The 22,332-nt window shown below is 43.2% G+C and overlaps 1 pseudogene; it reads right to left on the reverse strand.

Moving 5' to 3' along the window:
• LOC147003725 (NACHT, LRR and PYD domains-containing protein 4C-like) overlaps window positions 1–19,413 on the reverse strand; it is a 31,375-nt pseudogene extending 11,962 nt beyond the window's left edge.
• Between the last annotated feature and the right edge of the window lie 2,919 nt (window positions 19,414–22,332).

Below are 22,332 nucleotides of genomic sequence, written 5' to 3' on the forward strand. Positions count from 1 at the left end.
GGTCCTTTCAGCAAAATCTTGCTAGTGTATGCAATTGTGTCAGCGTTTGGAAGCTGATTATGGGATGGATCCCCAGATATGGCAGTTTCTAGCTGGTCCATCCTTTCGTCTCAGCTCCAAACTTTGTCTCTGTAACTCCTTCCATGGGTGTTTTGTTTCCAATTCTAAGAAGGGGCAGAGTGTCCACACTTTGGTCTTCGTTCTTCTTGAGTTTCCTGTGTTTAACCCCATTAAAAATGGGGCTCAGAGCTAAACAAAGAATTCTCACCTGGCTGAGAAGTACCTGAAAAAATGTTCAACATCCTTAATCATCAGGGAAATGCAAATCAAAACAACCCTGAGATTCCATCTCACACCAGTCAGAATGGCTAAGATCAAAAATTCAGTTGACAGCAGATGCTGGTGAGGATGTGGAGAAAGAGGAACACTCCTCCATTGTTGGTGGGATTGCAACCACTCTGGAAATAAGTCTGGTGGTTCCTCAGAAAATTGGACATAGTACTCCTGGGCATATATCCAGAAGATGTTCTAACTGGTAATAAGGACACATGCTCTACTATGTTCATAGCAGCTTTATTTATAATAGCCAGAAGCTGGAAAGAACCTGCCCCTCAACAGAGGAATGGATACAGAAAATGTGGTACATTTACACAATGGAGTAATACTCAGCTATTCCAAAGAATGAATTTATGAAACTCCTAGGCAAATGGATGTACATGGAGGGCATCATCCTGAGTGAGGTAACCCAATCACAAAAGAACTCACATGACATGTACTCACTGATAAGTGAATATTAGTCCAGAAACTTAGAATACCCAAGATATACAGTACAATTTGTGGCTATCTTCTTTTAGGTTTGTTTAAAGATTACTTTCTTGCTTTTTCTAGGGCATAGTTTCTGTCCTTGTATTGGTGTTTTCCCGTTATTATCCTTTGAAGGGCTGAATTTGTGGAAAGATAATTTGTGAATTTGGTTTTGCCATGGAATACTTTGGTTTCTCCATCTATGGTAATTGAGAATTTTGCTGGGTATAGTAGCCTGGGCTGGCATTTGTGTTCTCTTAGTGTCTGTATAACATCATCCAGGATCTTCTGGATTTCATAGTCTTTGGTGAGAAGTCTGGTGTAATTCTAACAGGCCTGCCTTTATATGTTATTTGACCTTTTTTCCTTACTGTTCTTAATATTCTGTCTTTATTTTGTGCATTGTTGTCCTGATTATTATGTGTCAGGAAGAATTTCTTTTCTGGTCTAGTCTATTTGGAGTTCTGTAGGCTTCTTGTATGTATATGGGCATCTCTTTCTTTAGGTATGGGAAGTTTTCTTCTGTAATTTTGTTGAAGTTATTTGCTGGCCCTTTAAGTCATTCTTATCTATTCCTATTATCCGTAGGTTTGGTCTTTTCATTGTGTCCTGGATTTCTTGGATGTTTCGAGTTAGGATCTTTTGCATTTTGCATTTTCTTTGATAGTGTATCCATGTTTCCTATGGAATCTTCTGCACCTGAGCTTCTCTCTTCCATCTCTTGTATTCTGTTGCCGATGCTCCCATCTATGGTTCCTGATTTCTTTCCTAGGGATTCTATCTCCTGAGTTGTCTCCCTTTCGGTTTTATTTCTTCTACTTCCTTTTTTAGATCCTGGATGGTTTTGTTTAATTCCACCACCTGTTTGATAGTGTTTTCCTATAACTCTCTGAGGGATTTTTGTGTTTCCTCTTTAAATGCTTCTAGCTGTTTAACTGTGTTTTCCTGTATTTCCTTCTTAAAGTCCTCCATCATTATCATGAGGAGTGATTTTAGATCTATGTCTTGCTTTTCTGTTGTGATGGTGTATCCAGGACTTGCTATGGTGGGAGAATTTGGACGATGCCAAGTAACCTTGGTTTCTGTTGCTTCTGCTTTTATGCTTGCCTCCTGCCATCTGATTATCTCAAGTTCTTGCTGCCTTCAATATATCTGATTGCAGCCTGTCCTTCCTATAATCCCAGTTGATTCAGGACTCCTCAGAGTCCAGCTTTCTCTGTGATCCTTTGATTGTGGGCTCCTGTGAACCTGATATTCTGGGTGTGTCAGAGTTCTTGGCAGTCAAGCTTCCTGTGAGATCCTGAAATACTGGTGTGACCCAGCTCCTGTTATCCTGGGATCCTGTTGTCCTAAGATCCTGGGCATGTTACAGTGCCTAGAAGTGATGTCTCCTTTGAGGATTTTGGAGCTCTCTGGTCTGTTCGAAATCAAGGTATACCAGAACTGATCAAGAGGAACCCAAGCCTTTGTTTAGAATGGGCTCTGGTGTCTTTTTTCATGCTGTCACAGGCCTGTCACAATTAGATTGGAACAGATGTTGTGTTCCACTCACCAGTGATCCTAAGATCGTGTGGAGAGACCTCTGTGGACTGTGGGGGTGTCTGCTGATCCTGCACCCAAGGTGTCCTGGTTCTGGTGCCGACTGGAAGGGCTTATTTTTAATTACGAGTATCTGTGTTGTGCTGTATGTGTTCTGTCCATGTGAGAGAGGGTGACTGTGAAGGCCAGAAGAGGATGTTTGAGTTCTCAGACCTAGAGCTACAAGTGGATGTTAAGTTGCCTAACACAGGTGCTAGGAAACAAATGGGTCCTTTGGAAGAGCAAAGTGTGTGTTCTTAACCACCGAGCCATCTCTCCAGCCCACTGTGCTTGTTTATGTTTCTTAGGTTTATGCTTTGAAGCTTCTGCTATGGGACTGCATCATTGGGAAGATATTATAACTAATTAATTTGTCTGTGTGGTGTCTGAGAGAATGCCATGGTTCCTGGACAGGATTCCTATAGATGGCCTTCCTCCAGTCAGCAGCTCAACACAGAAACTGTGACAACTCAAGGAAAGAAAGAATGCCCAAGCACCCTTTAGCTACATTCTAAGCCCAAGGAATAAGAGACTAGGTAACTGTTCTATCCCATTATGGATGCAAACAATACCCTCATATTATCCCAGTGAAGAGACACAGGCACCCCTTTACCACAGGAAACACTCTGTCCTTTGCTGTTTTGGAAGAAATAGTCCAGTTGGCTGAGATTAGTCTCTAGTCTGTTTTCTACCTATCTCTCTATGTTGCCTTGGAGATCTAACAGTGTGCATGTTGCATGTGTGCTCCTGTGTGTATAGGCTGATGCTAATGCTGGTGTCTTCCTCAGTTGCTCTCTGCCTTGTTCTGAGCCTGCGATTCACCAATATGGCTGATCCCTGAGCTCTAACACCCACCTAATCTTCACTCCTCAGCACTGGTATTACAGACATCATTTTTTGCTGATATCAGCATAGAAAGTACTCCCACCCACTGAGCCATTTCCCCAGACATACAACTGGCAGATTTTAGTAAGCAGAGTCTATATTCAAACTACTTCCACTGTCCCTACAGTGCACCCCACCTCCCAAGGCCACTTACACCAAGTTCTTCAGAATGCAGTCTGGGTGGCACAAAGCCTTGGACAGAGAGGATATCCCTTTGTCCAAGTTGTTAGATGACAAATTAAGATGTTTCAACATCTTGCTGCTGATCAGGACGGAGGCAAAGACCTTGCAGTCATCTGGTGAAAGGTTACAGGCTGCTACCCTGCAGGAAAAAGATAACGTCATACTGCTATTTCCTCTGCTATCCCCATGAAGGTTTGGGACTTCACAGAATTCTTTATTTTAAAAAAAGATTTACTCAATTACAAAAGAACACACATGATATGCACTCACTGATAAGTGGATATTAGCCCAGAAACTTAGAATATCCAAGATACAATTTGCAAAACACAAGAAAAACAAGAAGAAGAAAGACCAACGTTTTTTGAATACTTTATTCCTCCTTAGAATAGGGAATAAAATACCCATGGAAGGAGTTACAGAGACAAAGTTTGAAGCTAAGATGAAAGGATGGACTTTCCAGAGACTACCCCATCTGGGGATCCATCCCATAATCAGCCACCAAACCCAGACCCTACTACATATGCCAGCAAGATTTTGCTGAAAGGACCCTGATATAGCTGTCTCTTGTGAGGCTATGCCAGTACTTGGCAAACACAGAAGTGGATGCTCACAGTCAGCTATTGGATGGAACACAGGGCCCCCAATGGAGGAGCTAGAGAAAGTACCCAAGGTCTGCAACCCTATAGGTGGAACAACAATATGAACGAACCAGTACCCCCAGAGCTTGTGCCTCTAGCTGCATATGTAGCAGCAGATGGCCTAGTCAGCCATCATTGGGAAGAGAAGTCCCTTGGTCTTGCAAACTTTATATGCCTCAGTACAGGGGAATGTCAGGGCCAAGAAGTGGGAGTGGGTGGGTAGGGGAGCAGGGAGGTGGGAGGGTACTGGGAACTTTTGGGATAGCATTGGGATAGACTATTGTTTATCTCTACAATTCCCTACAGCTGTTACTATGAGGGAAAGAGAAGGAAGGAACTCACAGGTGGAGAGAATGCTCTACTCTGCCTGGACCTCTCAGTGGGGAACTCCAGCAGAGCTGTGTCAAGGCCTCCCCAGTCATTTCTGCTGGATGAGCCCAAGCACCTGTCTTGTTCATGTTATTTGCAGGCAATATCTATCTGCTGCAATTAGTTCTTTTATGTGGTGGCACAAAACAGACACCCTGCTCCTTCCCCCAGGACAGGAGCTGAAGAGTTTCCTCTGGCTGCTTCAGTGAGGTGCCCCCAGTCAGCTTTAGCTGGATTCATGCACTCTCCTATATGATGTCATCTTTAGTTTTCTCTCTCACTGGGCTATCCTAGTCTCCTATGATGATGTGTCAGATCTGGTAATAATTTGCTAGCTATCTGTGCCTTCTTTCTTCTACTTGCTACTTAATCTTTTTTAGTTTTTCTTGCTATATAACTCAATCATTCAAAACCCAAGCGTGGCTATCTTAGAACCATACAGAATACCAGTATCCATGGCAGAAAAATAGGATAAAGTGCACATATCAAGAACTGTAGGGCTGGAGATGGCTCAGTGGTTAAAAGCACTGACTCTTCTTCCACAGGTCCTGAGTTCAAACCCCAGCAAACACATGGTGGCTCACAACCATCTGTAATGAAAATCAATGCCCTTTTCTGGTGTGTCTGAAGACAGCTACAGTGTACTCATGTAAATAAAATAAATAAATCTTAAAAAAATAACTGTAGTCCTCCACATTCATCCCCACCTTCCTTTTCTGTCACTAGCCACAAACCAGGAACATTATCCTTGCCTCTAAGTCCTAACTATCTTTGAACTTTTCTTGTGAAGTTTGCATACATATGTTTATAAATGACATCTGTTTGGATCAAATTCATGCCACCAACAATATCTGAGCTCCATCTAGATATGACCAATACCTACGGGATTTTCACCTGGCTTACTGTCAGTCAGAATTTCAACTTTTCAGGTATGAACACCGGCCATGAACACCTGTTTAGGAAGCACATCGAGTCATGTAACATAGATAGAACATGTGCTCAGCATAGATAGAACACGTGTTTAGCATAGATAGAACATGTGCTCAGCATAGATAGAACATGTGCTCAGCATAGATAGAACACGTGTTTAGCATAGATAGAACACATGCTTAGCATAGATAGAACATATGCTTAGCAGAAGAGTGCTGAGTTCTACTCTGTCAGAAGCTATGCAATCTGTACAGGGGCAATGCTTTCCAAAGTGTATATACCCATGTAGAAATTAACTCTCACATTCCACAATCAGATCAATTTTTAAAAAATTTACTCATTTTTAAACTTCACATCTGAGTGTTTTGCCTGCATGTGTCCATGTACCAGATGCCTACAGATGTCAGAAGGTATAAGATCCTGTAGAATTAGAGTTACAGATGGTAGTGAACCACCACATGGGTGCCAAGGATTGAACTTGGGTCTCTGGAAGAGCAACAATAGCTCCCAATAACTCACCGTTTTACATTATTATAAATTACATTAATTTATTTATTTGCATGTGTGTGTATGACCAAGCACACATGCTACAGCATGCAAAAAGGGCATGTGAGAGAATGTCAAACGAAAGAAACAACTTGTAGAAGTTGGTTCTTTCCTTTCCTTTCTCCATGTGGGTCCTGGGATAGAACTCAGGTTGTAGGGTTGGTAACAAGTGCCTTAATTCACTGATCCATCTCATTGACCAGTGGTGATCAGTTCTTAAAGTGAGGAAGTCTACACATGAATAACAGAAAAATAGGACATAAGTGCACAAGTTAAAAACTGTAGTCCTGAGATGGTTTTAATGTCAATGTGACACAATCTAAAATCACCTAAAAAGGGAGTCTCAATGAAGGGTTCTCCAGATGGGGAAGACCTGTGGCCATGTTTTTGGGTGATTTCTTGATGAAGTTAACTGAGGTGGTAAAACCCATCCACTGTGGGTGGCACCAATCTTTAGGAAGCAGGATCCTGGCCTGTATAGGAGTGGAGGAAGTCAGTTGATCACTAGCATGTGTGCATTAATCCACTCTTGATCGTGCATGAGATGTGACTATGCTTCCAGATTGTTGCTACCCTGGCTTCCCACAGCAATGGCTTATAAGCTGAAACCCAGTAACCTTTTCTTCTTCTTCTTCTTCTTCTCTATCATTGCTTAGGTCAGGGCATTTTGTCACAGCAAGTGGATCAAAACTAAGATGCCTCTTTTAAGGGGAGTCAGTGAGCTAGGAGAACACACAGACTTACATCAGCTTTTCTATGTTGCACTCTGCCTGGCTCAAGACATCACACAAAAGTTTCACATCACCGTGGGACAGGAATGTGAGGTTGAGGTCCAAGTGCTGCAACCACTGGTTCTGAATCAACTCAAAGAACAGATGGTTATCACATAGGAAGGTCACATTATTTACCCTGTAGAACAAAGAGAGGGATCCATTAGTTTCCACTAAGCTCTCATCTTTGGCAAGAGCCTATATCCCATAATGACAGCATCACTCTAATTTTGTAACCCAGTGGCACAGCTCACTAGGTTATTTTTCTCTTCTATGTGGAATTCTGAGAAAAGTTTGTAGGCAAGGTTGGCTGTCACATGAAGAAGCCCTGCATACACTTTCATCATTGTAAAATTCATGGGACATCCCTCAATGAAGAATGATCAGCCACACAAGTTAGTGGTACCAAGCCAGTTGAGATTCTACTTCGAACTGTATAAGCCTTCATTTATGCAGTTAGCTGAGAGATGGTGGGAAGGCAAGTCCATTACTTCCATGATATGACCACATCAAAGTTGAACTCTAACTTACACAAGTGCTTTAAGGGTGCAGCTGGGGTACTTCAGATGACTATATAACATCAAAGAGGCTGTTTCATTGAGAATAGTGTTTTTCACTTGGAGTACGTAGATGTCCTTACTGCTTATGAGCACAGAGCACATATGATGCCAACACATGAGTAGCTTTTCCCTGTAACAGAGGACAAAGAAATACATTCCACTGTTAGAAAAGTTAATTCAAGGCACTAGGGAGATGGCTCAGTGGTTAAGAGCATTTCTTGTTCTCACAGAGGACCCAAGTTCAGATTCTAGCACCAACATGGTGGCTTACAACTACCCTAACTCCAATGCCAGGGTTATCTGACACACTCTCTGGCCACCATGGGTGCTGTATGCACACATGTAGGCAAAACATTTGTACACATAAAATAAACAAATCATAAAACCTGCCAGCACTTTTGGTTCTACTCATTTACAAAAAGTTAAGTCAAGCCATTCACAGCACATAAATGTGGCAAACTGACTCCCGAACAGGTTAAGGGTAGCCAGCTAAGGTCATTTCATGTCTGCAGTTCTTAGCCAGACATGTGGCAAGGTCTGTGGGATTCTGATGTTATAGCTTGAGGGTAGAGATGCAGTTAATGTCTATTGGGAAATGGCCAGAGAATTCTGAGAATCCTACACACTGGGGACCAGGCTTGTTTGGGGCTATCACCTATCCTCCCAACTCCCACAACAGGGTAAGATAATGCATCTAACTTTAAGGAATAATATAGAGAGGAGGAGACTGCACACGAACACAGTGGTGACATAGAGTTGACCAACACAACCCTATACGTGTCTGCATGCAATCTATCCTGAAGGCCCTTGAGAGTAGGGCATATTCCTGGTTATTCTCACACATAAGATCACATTTTAAACTGCCTGGCACATCAGTAGAAGAAAATGAGAGGACTGATGCCCTGATTATGGCTGTAGACGTGGAATTGCTAGAATAAGACAGAATGTTACACCAGCAATTTCACCTTTCTCCTCAGAATTTACATAAGCCCTTGCTCGAATTGCCTATCTCCCAATGTAAACATCTTGCAAGGTTCTGTGCAACTTGTGCACCTCTTCTACCACTGGGTCCCCTTGGCAGATCAGGACTTAACCCTAGAGGTCTACTCCCCAGTGCAACCTGGCAAATGGGTGTCACTCATTATCCAGCCTTTGGTAATCTCAGGTATGTACATATTGTGGTAGATACTTGCTCAGCCTTTGTAGATGCTGTGGCCATGGCAGGTGAAAAGGCCTCTCATGTTATTAAGGCCATGAAATCAACAATGCTGGTAATGGGAGCACCTTGGGCACTCAAGACTGACAATGACCTGCTTACTCATCTCAGCAGTTCAGCATCTTCCTATCCTCATGGAGGATCAGTCACTCCTTTGGGATACCCTATAATCCTCAAGGCCAGGCAAGCACAGAAAGAGCAAATCGTTCCTTGAAGGGAACATTTGCTAGGGCTACCTCCTCAGAATCCAAAAGAGATCCGCACCTAGCCTTGGTGGAGTTCCTGTTCCACGTGAACTTTCTCTCCTTAGATGAGAAAGGGATGAGTCCTGCTTGCTTACAAACATTGTGCATTTTTGCTGCCGAGGGATGCTCCCCTCCCATTAGTTAGATGGAGGGACCCAATAACCTGTCAATGGCAACTGTCCGCTCCACTTCTGACAAGGGGGCAAGGTTATGCTTGTGTTTTTCCCCAGGATGCAACTGTGCTAATATGGGTACCCTCAAGAGATGTTGGCCTGGCTATGGACAAGGGATCAATGAAGGAGCCAGAAGATGACCAGGATATGGAGATATAATGTGCATACTGTGTTTATTAGTTTTTCTTCAGCCTGGGAGGGCCAATGAGTTTTGGGTTTTGGTGCTCTGCCCTTCATTCTTTTTGTCTGTGGCAGTTAACTCCCCAGCTTACCCTTGTTCTTTTCTCTTCCAATGTGAATTTGGGTTTGTCTTTCATGGACTTAGTCACTACTACACAACAATTAGAAGGCACTAGGTCCACGGAGGAAATTCTCTGCTTTATTACCAATGTCTCCTCTGTCAGCTCTTGTATCCAACTATACAATATGACCATGGGGGACTTTCATGGTGATCTAACCCATGGTACCATGTTAGGCATGAAAGTTCACGTTCCCCTTACAGATTACAAATCCCCAAAGGATCCCCCAAGCATATCATGTCCACCCCGGCCTCATTGTCCAAGGGTCTCTCAAATGGCCACTTTCATGGGACTTCTGATTCCTTGGGAGCACTGCCAGCCTGTACTAGGTATAAAATTTTCTGGGGACTACCCGATATTGTCATCTAACCTCACACTTGGCATGTGGAGGTTTACCTTGCATGATGCTTCCAATATTACTCCCTATGTTTAACAGGGTTCCCATTAGATTCCGATATGACCCCACTGTGAGCAGTTGGAATTTGGGTGGTCCCTCTAATTGTCTTGATTTATGACCCTTTTCTCTCCTAAAGGGTGGCTGTCTCTTTAATGGGGCAATATTAAGAGGCTGTTTGACTCCCTTGTGGATAGCCACTTCTGTTATGATGGGAGGAATTGTCATACTAATAATTATTTTATTTAAGTGTCTCTCACAGCTTATCTCCAGGCAGCATTCCATAAATGAGGCATCCCTGCAGGTGCTGATGGCTCTCAAAAATCCTGATTGTGGCCCTCCCAAGGAAGTGATCAAAGCACGGATGGCAGAGATCCGTGAGACCACCATATAGGCTTTTCCTCATCTCCCCCTTGTGTGACATGCCTCCTGAGTGATATCTCTTTGAGGGCTGGTAGTCAATAACAGGTAAGATCCTGGAAGACAGGACAACCTGAGACAGGTACAGTCCAGTATCCTGGGAATCCTCTGAGGTGGGGTCAACAATGTCGAGGCAATGGCACCCCAGCTCCCACTAGGCTGTCAAAATCTACAAACAAAAGGGTGGATATGGTGGATATATAGCAGGAACTGTAGGGAACTATCAACATTGGGGGCCATGCAGCTGCAAAAGCATCTCCTGCAGGAGGACCAAATTGAGGACTGTCTGAGAGAGCAAGGATTGCTGGTGCAAGCAGTGCCAGCCAGACGGGAATTGCTGTTTAGAACAGATACTTGGGACCAATGGGGGCTTGGGTGGAGGGTATTAAAGGAGCTTGCAGCAGTGATCAGATGAGCTTGCTGCAGCATTTCTCACCTGCTCCCAGAGTCTGTGTCAGCGACTCTGTGCCAACTCGCCCAAAACCCCCAAGAGCAGGTAGGGTCGGGCAGAGAGCTTGTCTAGGGTACAGGCAACAAACACAGAGTGCTTGGCAGTGTTGAACTTGAAAAATCCTGCCTTACAGTTAACCTTGGTAGTTTTAGAATGAAACATGAGGCAGGGTTCCAGAGTCCCTGAGTCAAACCTGAGCAAGGATCTCCTGGCTCAAGCTTCAGATACCACTGTTTACTCAGTATGTATCTCAGATAATATATGTGACCTCTCTGCCTACTTTCCTCGGGTCTAGCAGAATAATCAAATTTGCCTTGTCACATTTCTTACTGTGCTTGCGTGCCATATCACATGTGTGCAGGTCAAAGGACAGCTTGCAGGAATCAGTTTTCCTACTCTGTGGTCTAAGGAATTGAACTTAGGTCATCAGAGGTGAGGCACCTTTTATCTGCTGAGCCATCTTGGCAGCTCACCTTACATGTTTCTGAGTATGAAATGAGTCAATTTAGTACATGTTTTTGTGTGTATATGTTTGTGAATACATGCACATGTGTATGTGTGTGCATGTATGTGCCCGCATATGGAAGCCATGACTCTACCTCTTTAGTGCTGGGATTGTAGGTGCATGCTGCTAGGCACAGCGTTTTTAAAATAAAATAAATGTGGATCCAGGGGATGAAACTGAAGTTCTCATACTTGTGCAGCAACAGAGCCATCCCCATATTCCCCACAACACTTAAATGTTTACAAGGCAGTTTGCAACTAGGTCGAGAGAGAGTCTGAGTGGGATGCTCATTACCTCATTACGGCAGAAACACACACAGGACACAGACCACCCTACTTCATGCTCACAGTATGGTGGGCTATCATCATTGCTGCTTTGATAACAATACCACTATAACTAAGAAAAGGAAAGTCTTAAGGATAGATTCCAGGGCTCCTAAAACAGTCAACTTAGTGTATTCTATTGCTGTAGAAAGATCACAAGTTCAAGGCCAGCTTTGATTACAGAATGAATGGAAGGTTAAACCATGTCTCAAAAAATGAACTGGGACTACAATTCCTGCTAAAGTGCTAGCCTAGTATATATGATGACATGGGCTCTATTCTCAGGATGGAAAAAATGTGTCAAGAGATCATAAACTATACACATGTATTTTTTGTTGTTTGTTTGCTTGTGGGTTTTGTTTTTGGAGACAGAATCTCACTCTTTAGACCAGATGCACCTGGAACCCACTTTGTATGTAGCCCAGACTAGTTTAAAATGCTCAGAGAACTTCTTGCCTCAGTTCCCTGAGCGCTGCGGTAACAAGCATGAGACCCCCACTTCCCTGGCTCAGTTTAATTAATATTTTGTACTCCTTATGTACACTGTGTTATGTATTGTAGGCCTGTCCTGCACTTACTATATATAAGCAATGATGACCCTGAGTTTCTGACCTGGCTCCACTATCTGAGAACTTGGATTACAGACATGCACCACCATACTCAGTTATATGATGCTGGGGAACAAATCCTGGACATGTGCAGTATAGCAGGCAATACTCTGCGAACTGAACTACTTCCTGGGCCCCTGTACATATGAACTGATGTGATAATGCTACTCCATATATATGCACAACTAATAATTAAGAAACATACTCAGGCATGGAGGCACATGCCTTTAATTCCAGGACTCTGCAGACAGGCAGGTGGATATCAGAGTTCCAGACTTGCCACAGCTACATAGTGAGATCTTGTCTCAAAACAATTACGAAAAAATAAATATTAATAAGATCAAATAGTATATCTTTCAAAAAGTGAATCCAGGGCTCAAAATGGAGCCTGTTGGACTGGAGACAGTTCAGTGTTAAGAGCGTTCATCTTTCTTAAGAGAATAAGAATTTGGATCCTAGAAACCACATCTAGCAGTTAGCTATAGTTCCAAGGGATCGGATGGCACTGAGGCCATTTCCACATGTGTGCATATGAACATGCAGCCACATACACATAAAATAAAAAGGAATCTTAAGCCAGGCACTGGTGGCACACGCCTTTAATCCCAGCACTTGGGAGGCAGAGGCAGGTGGATTTCTGAGGTCAAGGCCAGCCTGGTCTACAAAGTGAGTTCCAGGACAGCCAGTGCTATACAGAGAAACCCTGTTTCAAAAAGCAAAGAAACAAGCAAAAAAATGAATCTTAAAGTAAATGGAAGCTATTGACCAAAAAGGTGAATTTGCTGCTTTTCCCCCTTAAAAGCTCTACTTTGTTTTTAAATTTATTTTTAAAAATGTTTAATTGAAATAGAATCACATTCCTTTCCATCTCCTGTCCTGTGGTGCACTCTCAACTCTCAAAGTGACAACCTTTTTTAAAAAAATCATTTTATATGTACATGTTTATGTACACACACACACACACACACACACACGCAAGCTGTTGAGTTTGTTTTTGTTGTTTGTGTGTAAGTCGTTTGTAGACCCACCACTTGCTATTAGTTAGGATGGGTGAATTTTGAATCTGCTTGTATAAATCACCAATACACAGGGACAGATTCTGAAAAGGGGACAGAAAGGAAAGATAAGTGAATGGACTCACGTATAGTTGTGTTCTTGACCTTCACTCAGAATATTCTGGGTTGAAAAGGATAGTTTCTTCAGTGTAGAACACTGTTGTAAGCAGTAGGCAGCAACAATAACATCAGAATAATCCTTAGCCACAAAGTTAATCTGTTCCATACAGTTCATTGCTTGTGCTAAGAAGACTTCATCGTCCATCTCAAACAGACAGTAAAACAGCTTCATGCCATCTATCTGTTCTTGAAGCTCTTCATTGCCACTTATGGTTTCCAGGCATTGATACAACTGATGCTTTATTTCCTGGGACAACTGGTGGCCAAAAAACGCCTCTAGCTTTTTTTGTTCTGATTCATGTAAAAGGCCAAAGATGAAACAGCCCCAAAAAATCCACTGTACTTTGACTTTCTTTAGAAATGTAAACATGACTGTCTCTATACTTTTAACATCCTTGCTAGGGTGGTCCATGTGGCTCTTTAGCAGATAAAAGATGGCTGCACAGACCTCTTGGATAGACGGGTGGAGGAAAATGTAAGATTTTTCAGATTCCTTGCTCTTCTCAAGGATCCTTACGTCCAGCAGTGTGGGGATGTCAGAGTCCATGATCCCATTTCTCCTGAGAGCATCCTCATTAAACACAAATGTGTCAGTCCACATGCCCTCAGCGGCCAGAGAACACAAGCCCTGCAGCTGCTCTTGGCTTTTCTTACTTGGAGAATGGGCATGTTGGGAAATGAACAAATTGAAGATGTGAGTGGTATACAGGGAGGTGGTACGTCGGCAGACAGAGACTGGGTCTCTTCCCTTTTCTATCTCTTTTTTTAGACAAGTAGCCACCATCCAGCAGAGCACAGGGACCTGACATACAGTGAACAGCTGCTGGTTTTCTTTCACCAAACTGAAGATTTCCTGTGTTTTGGTCCTATCTTGGAACAAGCTGCGGAAATACATCTTAATATTGCTCTCATTGAATCCTGTTATTATTTTCACATTTGTGCGCTCAACCCTGTCCTCTATTTTCTCAAAAGTCTCTGGGGTAGCAGAGACGAGGAAAGAGGATTCGGGGAGCATCTTTCTCCTGAGCAAACTGCTCAACAGGATACTCACTGGCTGCTTCTCCGTGCAGGTATCACACAGCTCCGACTCCCGTTCAGACATATCACATTCCATCACTTACAAGTTGTCGATGACAAATAAGAGTTTCTCGGGTTGGGATAGGATCTCCTCTATGGGAGCTGAGGCGTTGGGCCACTCTTTGGAGATCAATTCTGCCAGGCTTGCTCTCTTCATCTTCTTCACATCTTGACAGCAGAAGTAGAAGATATAGGAGAATTTGTTCTGAAACACCATGCCTTCTGACCAGGCAAGCATTAATTTTGTCAACATCAGTGACTTGCCAATTCCCGCTGCTCCTTGCAGGAACACCATGTGTGGCTTCTTTGCAGTCACCTTTGATATAAGAAAGTTCTCAAAACGATCACAGTCATCCTGGGTAAATTTCTGCTTAGAGAAATCTTGAACTTTGATGTTGAACTTTCTGGCATAATCATGGGTCAGCTTCTTCTTCAAATGAGCTTGATATAACTTTGAGTGTCCTGAGTAAGTGAGCACAAGGGAAAAAAAGTCCACAACATATCAATGTTAAATTAAACATTCATCCACATAGAGTCTGACCTAGACATTTTAATTCTCAGAATGTATTCTTTAAAAGTATTTATTTTTAATTATGTGTATGTTGGTGGATTCCTGTGGACGTCAGAAGTGTTAAATCCACTCCCTTCTCCCTTAGCTGAATTTACAACAGTCCATGAGCAACGCCGCCCATGGACCCCCTCCCCGAGGTAGCTGGGGATTGAACTCACATGTTGGACAATAAAGCCATGCTAGCAAGTTTGGTAAGGTAGAGCGGGTTGAGGCCCAGAGACTCGGTGGGCACACACCTGAGATCTAGGTGACTCCCCACCCCCTGGCAGACTCCTGACTTGGAACATGGCCACACTCCTTATATAAAAGAAATGTGTCCTATGGTCATATAGGCCCAAAACAGACTTCTCCATGCTAATGAGGTACCTAGAGGCCCAGAGGACTTAGCCAATAAGCTTCCCTTCCCAGACATTCCTCCCTGCAAAAGGTATTTAATCTCAGGTCTTCCCTGACAAGTGGGTATGGCACGTTATGCATTCATTTTTCACCATGGACAATCAACAAACTGATTAGAACCATGGATTGTCTCTTTCATCAAGATCTGCAGTGGGGAGCCATGAAGAAGGCATTTGACTACAGAGCCACAACTTAATTCTCCCATGGAAGACCTCTGTGATCCCAGTCACAACTGCCACCAACTCTGCCTCTGCCAAGCTAAGGACAATCACCCCACTGGGATAAGCTTGAGCTCCCCATTATGTCCCCCATCCCTGTCCTGGGCTAGATGCTGTCCTTTGGCCAGACTCCATTCTCTGCTCTTCTGAGACTTCCAGTGGCGCCAGGATTTCTAAGAGTGTGAAAACCCTGTGGCCTTGTTGCAGACCTGGGGACCCCCAAGCCAGCTTTGGCTTTCCCACCCCCTGAAATGGTGTCTCTGTGCATCCCTACAGCCTGGCACTGCCCTGGACAGACAGACAGTCAGATCTTCTGCAAAAGTGGGATATGCTCCCAGTCACTGAATCATTTCTTCAGCCCTCTTATGATGTGTGTTTTTAGAAGTTTGTAAGCTGTGGGCCCAGAACAATGCTAGTTTAATATGAGAAGATTTTCACTGGCCCTGGAGCACAGTTGCATTTCTTTGTGTGTCATGAATGTTATACTGTTAAACTGTCACATGCTATTTCAGAAGCTGGCACTTGAAGTGGGGTTGTCCCTTTTCTCTATTTCAGACTCAAGCATGTCTAAGTACAGTGGCTTCTTGGGTTCTTGTCTGGGAACAGGCTGACCTCTAACTCTGCAACAGGAAGAGAATTCATAATAGCCAGAAACAGGAAACAACCTAGCTGTCCTGCAACTAAAGAATGGATAAAGAAAATGTAGTATGCCTACACAATGCCCTACACTATTCAGCTATTAAAAACCAAGCTATATAAAAACCAAGACATCATGAATTATTCAGGAAAATGGATGGATTTTGAGAATATCATGTTGAGTGAGACAGTCCAGTTCCCAAAGGGCATCATCGTATGTCCTCATTTAAAAGTGGATAAAATATAGCCATAAAATACAGGTACCATGTTATACTCCACAGAACCAAAGAAGCTAAACAAGAAGGAAGGCCTGAGCAAGAAAGCTTGAATTTCATTTTGAAGGGAGAATAAAATAGTCATGAGAGGCAGATGGAGGGAGAGAACTGGAGGGAAGGGAGATGGGGAAGGAAATCGGGGATTCAGGACCAGGTGTGTGGAAGGACAGGAGATATGGCCATATGGCCAAGAAAATGAATGGAAATCTGCAACTGAAGGGGGTGAGGAGGTGGGGGGCATCTCCAGGATGAGACATGGCCTGGGACAAGGAAGATGCCCAAGAATCAATGGGGGTGATCTTAGTTGTGACTCACTACACTGGAGATATGGAACCTGAATATAGGCCACCTCATATACCCACACAGGAACCTCAGTGGAGCAAGAGACACCAACCCACCCACAAAACTTTTAATCCGAAATTTATCCTGTCTACAGGTGTGATGGTTTGTATATGCTTGGTCCATGGAGTGGCACAATTAGGAAGTGTAGCCTTGTTGCAGTAGGTGTGTTACTATATGGGTATGGGCCTTAATACTCTTGTCCTAGCTGTCTGGAAGTGAGCCTTCTGCTAGCTGCCTTTGGAACAAGAGGTGGAACTCTCAGCTCCTCCAGCCCCACGTCTGCTTGGTCGCTGCCATACTCATGCCCTGATGATACTGGACTGAACCTCTGAGCCTGTAAGCCAGCCCCAATTAAATGTTATCCTTATAAGAGTTGTCTTGATCATAGTTTCTGATCACAGCAGTGAAATAGAAACTAATACAACAGGTAATGCAGACAGGGGGAGGGAGCAGAGACTGGGGGAATGGCCAATTAGTAACTGGCCAAACTTGAGACACATCCCATGGGCAGGCACCAATCCATAACACTATTAATGATGCTCTGTTATGTTTGCAGACAGAAGATGTCCTCTGAGAGGTTCCACCCAGAAGCTAACTCAGACAGATACAGACACCCACAGCCAAACAGTGGATGGAACACAGGGACTCTAATAGAAGAATAGGAGGAAGGATTGAGGGTCCCGAAGGGAATAGCAACTCCACAGGAAGACCAAAAGAGTCAACTAACCTGGACTCTTGGGGCTCTCAGAGTCTGAACCACCAACCAAAGAGCATACATGAAATTGACCTAGGCCTCCTGAACATATGTAGCAGATGTGTAGCTTGGTCTTCATGGGGTCTTGAACAACTGGAGTAGGGGCTATTCCAAGAGCCTTTGTCTGGGATATGTTCTTCTAGCTGGGCTGCCTTGTCTGGCCTCAATGGGAGAGGAAATGCCTAACATTGCAGAGACTTGAAGTGCTAGGGTGAGGAGGATACAGGGCGGGGGGAGGTCCCCCAATAAAATAATAAAAGGAATAGCTGGACAGGGAATGAAGGGCCTAAGGACAGTTAGAAACAAAAGTCAGAGTAAAGTACAGACTTTTTAAAAAGAAAAAGAGCTATATACAAGTCATTGTATGAAGATATACATACATGGTTCAAGAGAGCTGAGTGGTTAAAAGCACCAAGAGGACCTGGGTTCAATTCCAAGCATCCACATGACAGTGTCCACATTCTGTAGGTCCAGTATCAGAAGATCTGATGTCCATTTCTAGCTTTCAAGGGCACTGTCCATACATGGGGCACATACATATATGCAGCTACTCTCATATGTACATAATATAATTTCTAACTGTTCTTATGTATTTTGATTATGAATTGAAGATTTAAATATGTACAACTAGAATCCCAGAAGAAGGTGGGATATAAAGAACAGCACAGAGACAATTTTTTAAACCAATATAGACTGAAGTGTAAAGAATATCATAGCTGCAGATCTAAGACAACTAGTGAATCCCAAGAAGGCTGGGCTTAGGAAAAAAACCTACATCCAGGCTTATCATGGAACCTCAAGGACAAAGAAATGAATGGAGCCTTAAAGCAGCCATAATATCTTATACCAGGATAAAGACATGTCTGACTCTTAAGATTACAGTGTTCATGAAACATGGATTTTTTTTTTTGATATAAGGTTTTGCTTGTTAATATCAAAACAACCAGAGCCACAACAAAGACTGAGAAATCTTGTTTCACACTGTTACACTATTACATAGCTGTTTCAAATACATATGTAATATGTATGTGGGAGGGTGAATGGGGGATGGGTACAGGTGTTCTCTTCGAACACTCTCTGCTTTTAAAAAGATTTATTTGTTTTTAATTTGGGTGAATGGGTCCTTTTGTTTGCATGCATGCATGCACATCAGATCTGTACAGTGCCTTCAGAGGATAGAAGGTAGCATTGGATACCCTGAAACTGGAGTCACAGATTGTTGGGTAGCACCAGGTAGGTTCTGGAAACAGAGTCAAGGTCCTCTGTAAGAGCAGGTGTTCTTTACCACTGATTCATCTCTGCAGGCCCTACATCTCACTTTTTGAGACATTTTTTAAAGTTGCCTTAAAACTTGTCAAACTGACTGGTCACTTGCTACCATACCTTGTTTTTATGTGGTTGCTGAGATCCAAAGTCAGATTGTCATGTTTACAAAGCAAGCTGACAAAGCCATCTTCCTAGATCCTAAAAATATGATTTATTTCAGGTGTCTTCTGTTGCTGCTGCTGTAAATCCTCAGTGTTACCATTTCACTATAGAGTTAAGGCTCCAGTTTAGATTCAGGGGAACATTATTAATGTCCTGGGTGGAAGTTTAACCGAATAGGTTAGGGCATGCTACCCTCATACATTTGATACACAGACTAGACCTAATGTGTCTACATGAAGCTGCCTCCTTTCTCAAGCAGAAGAATATCCCATGACACCCAATGCCCTAGGGTAGATGGGTATGAAGAACAGTTATCAAAACTATGGCATGATCCTCACCCACTGTAAAGCAGCTTTGACCAACTCACCAGCAATCTCTCTTCCTGCCTTCTCCATGAGATCCTTCCTATTCATCTTCTGGAAGATTTTGAAGGTCATATTCCAGGCTTGCTTCTCCTCATAATGTTTCAATAGTAAGTTGGCAAGGTCTTCACGAGATGCCTTCTTCACTTCTGTCCAAGAAATCTGTTTCAGTCTCAACTGAAAAATCTCCTGTTTGAGGAATTCCTTAAACTTCATGAATTCTTTCTTGTTTAGCTCTTCTAAGTACCACATAAGGCCAAAATCAGAAAAAAAAGAAGCCATTGTGTCTCAAGGAAGAGAGATGCCTCTTCAGAGAAACAAATACCAGGAGTAAGAAGCAGATGGGATCTGTGGGAAAATCAGGCAAGCAACTGAGTTATTAAGCACAATGCAAAAAAAGGTGGGAGGTAGGGGAGTGGGTCAAAGGGCTGGGGAAATGGTAGGGCTAGGAAAGTGTTTGCTGCACAAGTGTAGGAACATAACCTGTGTCCTCAGCATTTATGTAACAAGCAGGGTGTGCAGCCACAGAACCTTCAACCTACTATATGTCTTGCCTGCAAGATGTGCTGGGGTAATGATGATCTAGAACTTTTGAGACTGGCCAACCAGTGACTGGTACAACTAGAGTCCATGAGAGGGAGCCCATGTCTGGGACTATGTTGATGACCAGGAACCAGAGGCTGCTCAGCACAGAGATCAAAGATGGAACCAAACACAACTGGCAAAAAAAGAAGTTAATGAAATGATTTTTCTGTTATATTCGTACATCAGCACCTACCTTGATTATCATTAGAGGCAATGTCCAGCAACAGAGAGGAGCAGATGCAGGGACCCACAGCCAAACACAAGGCGAAGTCAGGAGAACCCCACAGAAGAAGGGGAGGAAGGGCTGTAGAAGCCAGAGGGGTCCAGGACACCATGAGAACACATCACACAGAATCAAGTAAGCAGGGCTCACTGAGGCTCATGGAGACTTAAAGAGACCATCGCAGAGCCTGCATGGGTCTGCACTAGGTCCTCTGCATAGATGTTATGGTTGTGTAACTTGTTGATTTTCTGGGAGCCCCCCCCTCCCGCCCCCCAGCAGCAGAAGTGGAGGGCATCCCTAACTCATCTGCCTGCACTTGAAACCCTTTTCTTTCTACCGGGTTGCCTCATCCAGCTTTGATATGAGGGTTTGTGCCTGGGCTTATTGTAATTTGCTTTGCGGTGTTCAATCAACATCCCTTGGAGGCTTACTATTATTTTGAAGGGAAATGAAGTAGAAGTGGATCTAGGGGACAGGGAAGTGTATGCAAGGGGGACTGGGAGAAGAGGAATTAGGGGAAACTGTGGTTGGGATAGAATATATGTTAAGAGAGAAAAAAAAAAAAAAAGAGTGTGATGGCCCAGTCCTGTGATCCCAGCATTGGGAAGGCAGACACAGGAGGATTCCTGAAGCCTGCCGGCCAGCTTTATTTAGCCAGCTTTGCTGAGCTCCAGGTTTACTGAGAGATCCTGTGTCAACAATCAGAGAGTAATTGAGGAAGACACTTGATGTCAGTATCTGGCTTCCACACAAACATTCCAGTCCTCATCTCCATACATAATTGTAGTCACTAACTCATCACACATTGCACTGTCCGTTGTGTGTGATAAATAAGGGCAGGGAGCTTTTCAGTATGGTCTCATTTTAACTCTCATCCTATTGAAAGCATCACTAAAACAACAGTGGTTCTCAATGGTCTCAAAGATGAAACCATTCCATACAGTTTCTCATGTTTTTTGGTGACCTCCAACTATAATTTCACTCTGTATTTATGAATTACAATGTATATATCTGGTTTCCTAAGGTCTTGGGTAACCCCTGTGAACTAGTCATTGAACCCCCCAAACAGGTCTCAACCTACAGGCTGAGAACCATTGCTATACCACTTGGAAAACAACAAGGTGAGATTTATTACTCTAAAGAATTACTGATTGGGCTGGGATGATGGCTCAGCAATTAAGAACATTTGGTTCTCTTGCAGAAGACCCACATTTGGTTTGCACCATCTACACTAGGGATCTCCCAGCTGCCTGTAACTTTAGCTCCAGGGGATCTGACACCCTCTTATGGACTCTGCAGGCAGGACACACATGACGCTCCTACATACACTCAGGCACACACATACCCATACATGTTAAAAGAATACTGGTACCTCTACTTCTGTGATACCAGGTAGAATGCTAATACAGGACAGTACTTATGATGCTATTATTATAACAGTATTATGCTACAGGATACACTTCTGGCATAATACAGCTGTAAATATAATCAGGTAGCTGGGTCCAGTGGCACAGACCTGGGATCCCAGCTACTTCAGAGGCTGAGGCAGGAGGATTTCAAATTTAAGAGTTTGCCTACAAACATAGTGAACTCAAGTTACGTAAGCCTGGGCAACTTAGTGAAACCTTGTCTCAAAGAAAAAGTGGGGCTGCAGAGATGGCTGAGTGGTTAGGAGCACTGGATGGTCTTCCAGATAATCTGGGTTCATTTCCCAGCACCCACATGGTAGCTTTCAATGACAGTGGTATGCAGCTCAGGGGTTAAGAGTACCTGCTGATCTTACAGAGGATCTGAATTTAGTTACCAGCATTTATATCAGATGGCTCACAACCACTTGCTCTTCCAGTTTAATGGCACCTGAAACCTTCTTCTGGATTCACTGGGCACCATGCATGCATGTGATGCACAAGACAGTCATACATGATAAATAAATAAGATACAACTTTTGAAGTATATATGAATAAAAAATAAAAAGAGGGCTGGTTTATGGTTCAGTGCTTGTGTAGCTTTTCCACTGTACCAGATTTAGTGTTCAGTACTGACCCCCCCCCCCACAAATGGATATGCCAAAACCATCCAAAGGAAGGCTAACATAATTATGATGTTCAAGAATTTTAACTCTAAAACAAAAACATATAAAGGAGGACCCTCACCAGATATCAGATGCAGAACCAATAGAAATCATCCAGAAAATATGAAAATCTTAACCTATATCCACCTAGCACATTTACAATCTATAGCAAATAGGTGGGAAAGAATATGAAGGAGTGTCTTTTCAACAAATGGTACTAGAACAACACACATTCTATGTGCAAACAAATAGAGCTGGGCTCCAAGGAATAATACCTGAGGTTGCCTTCTGGTCCCCACATACACCTGTGCACACACATGCA

This window comes from Mus caroli, unplaced genomic scaffold (genome assembly GCF_978045245.1).
Source record: "Mus caroli unplaced genomic scaffold, Mus_caroli_1 scaffold_8, whole genome shotgun sequence".
NCBI lineage: Eukaryota > Metazoa > Chordata > Mammalia > Rodentia > Muridae > Mus > Mus caroli.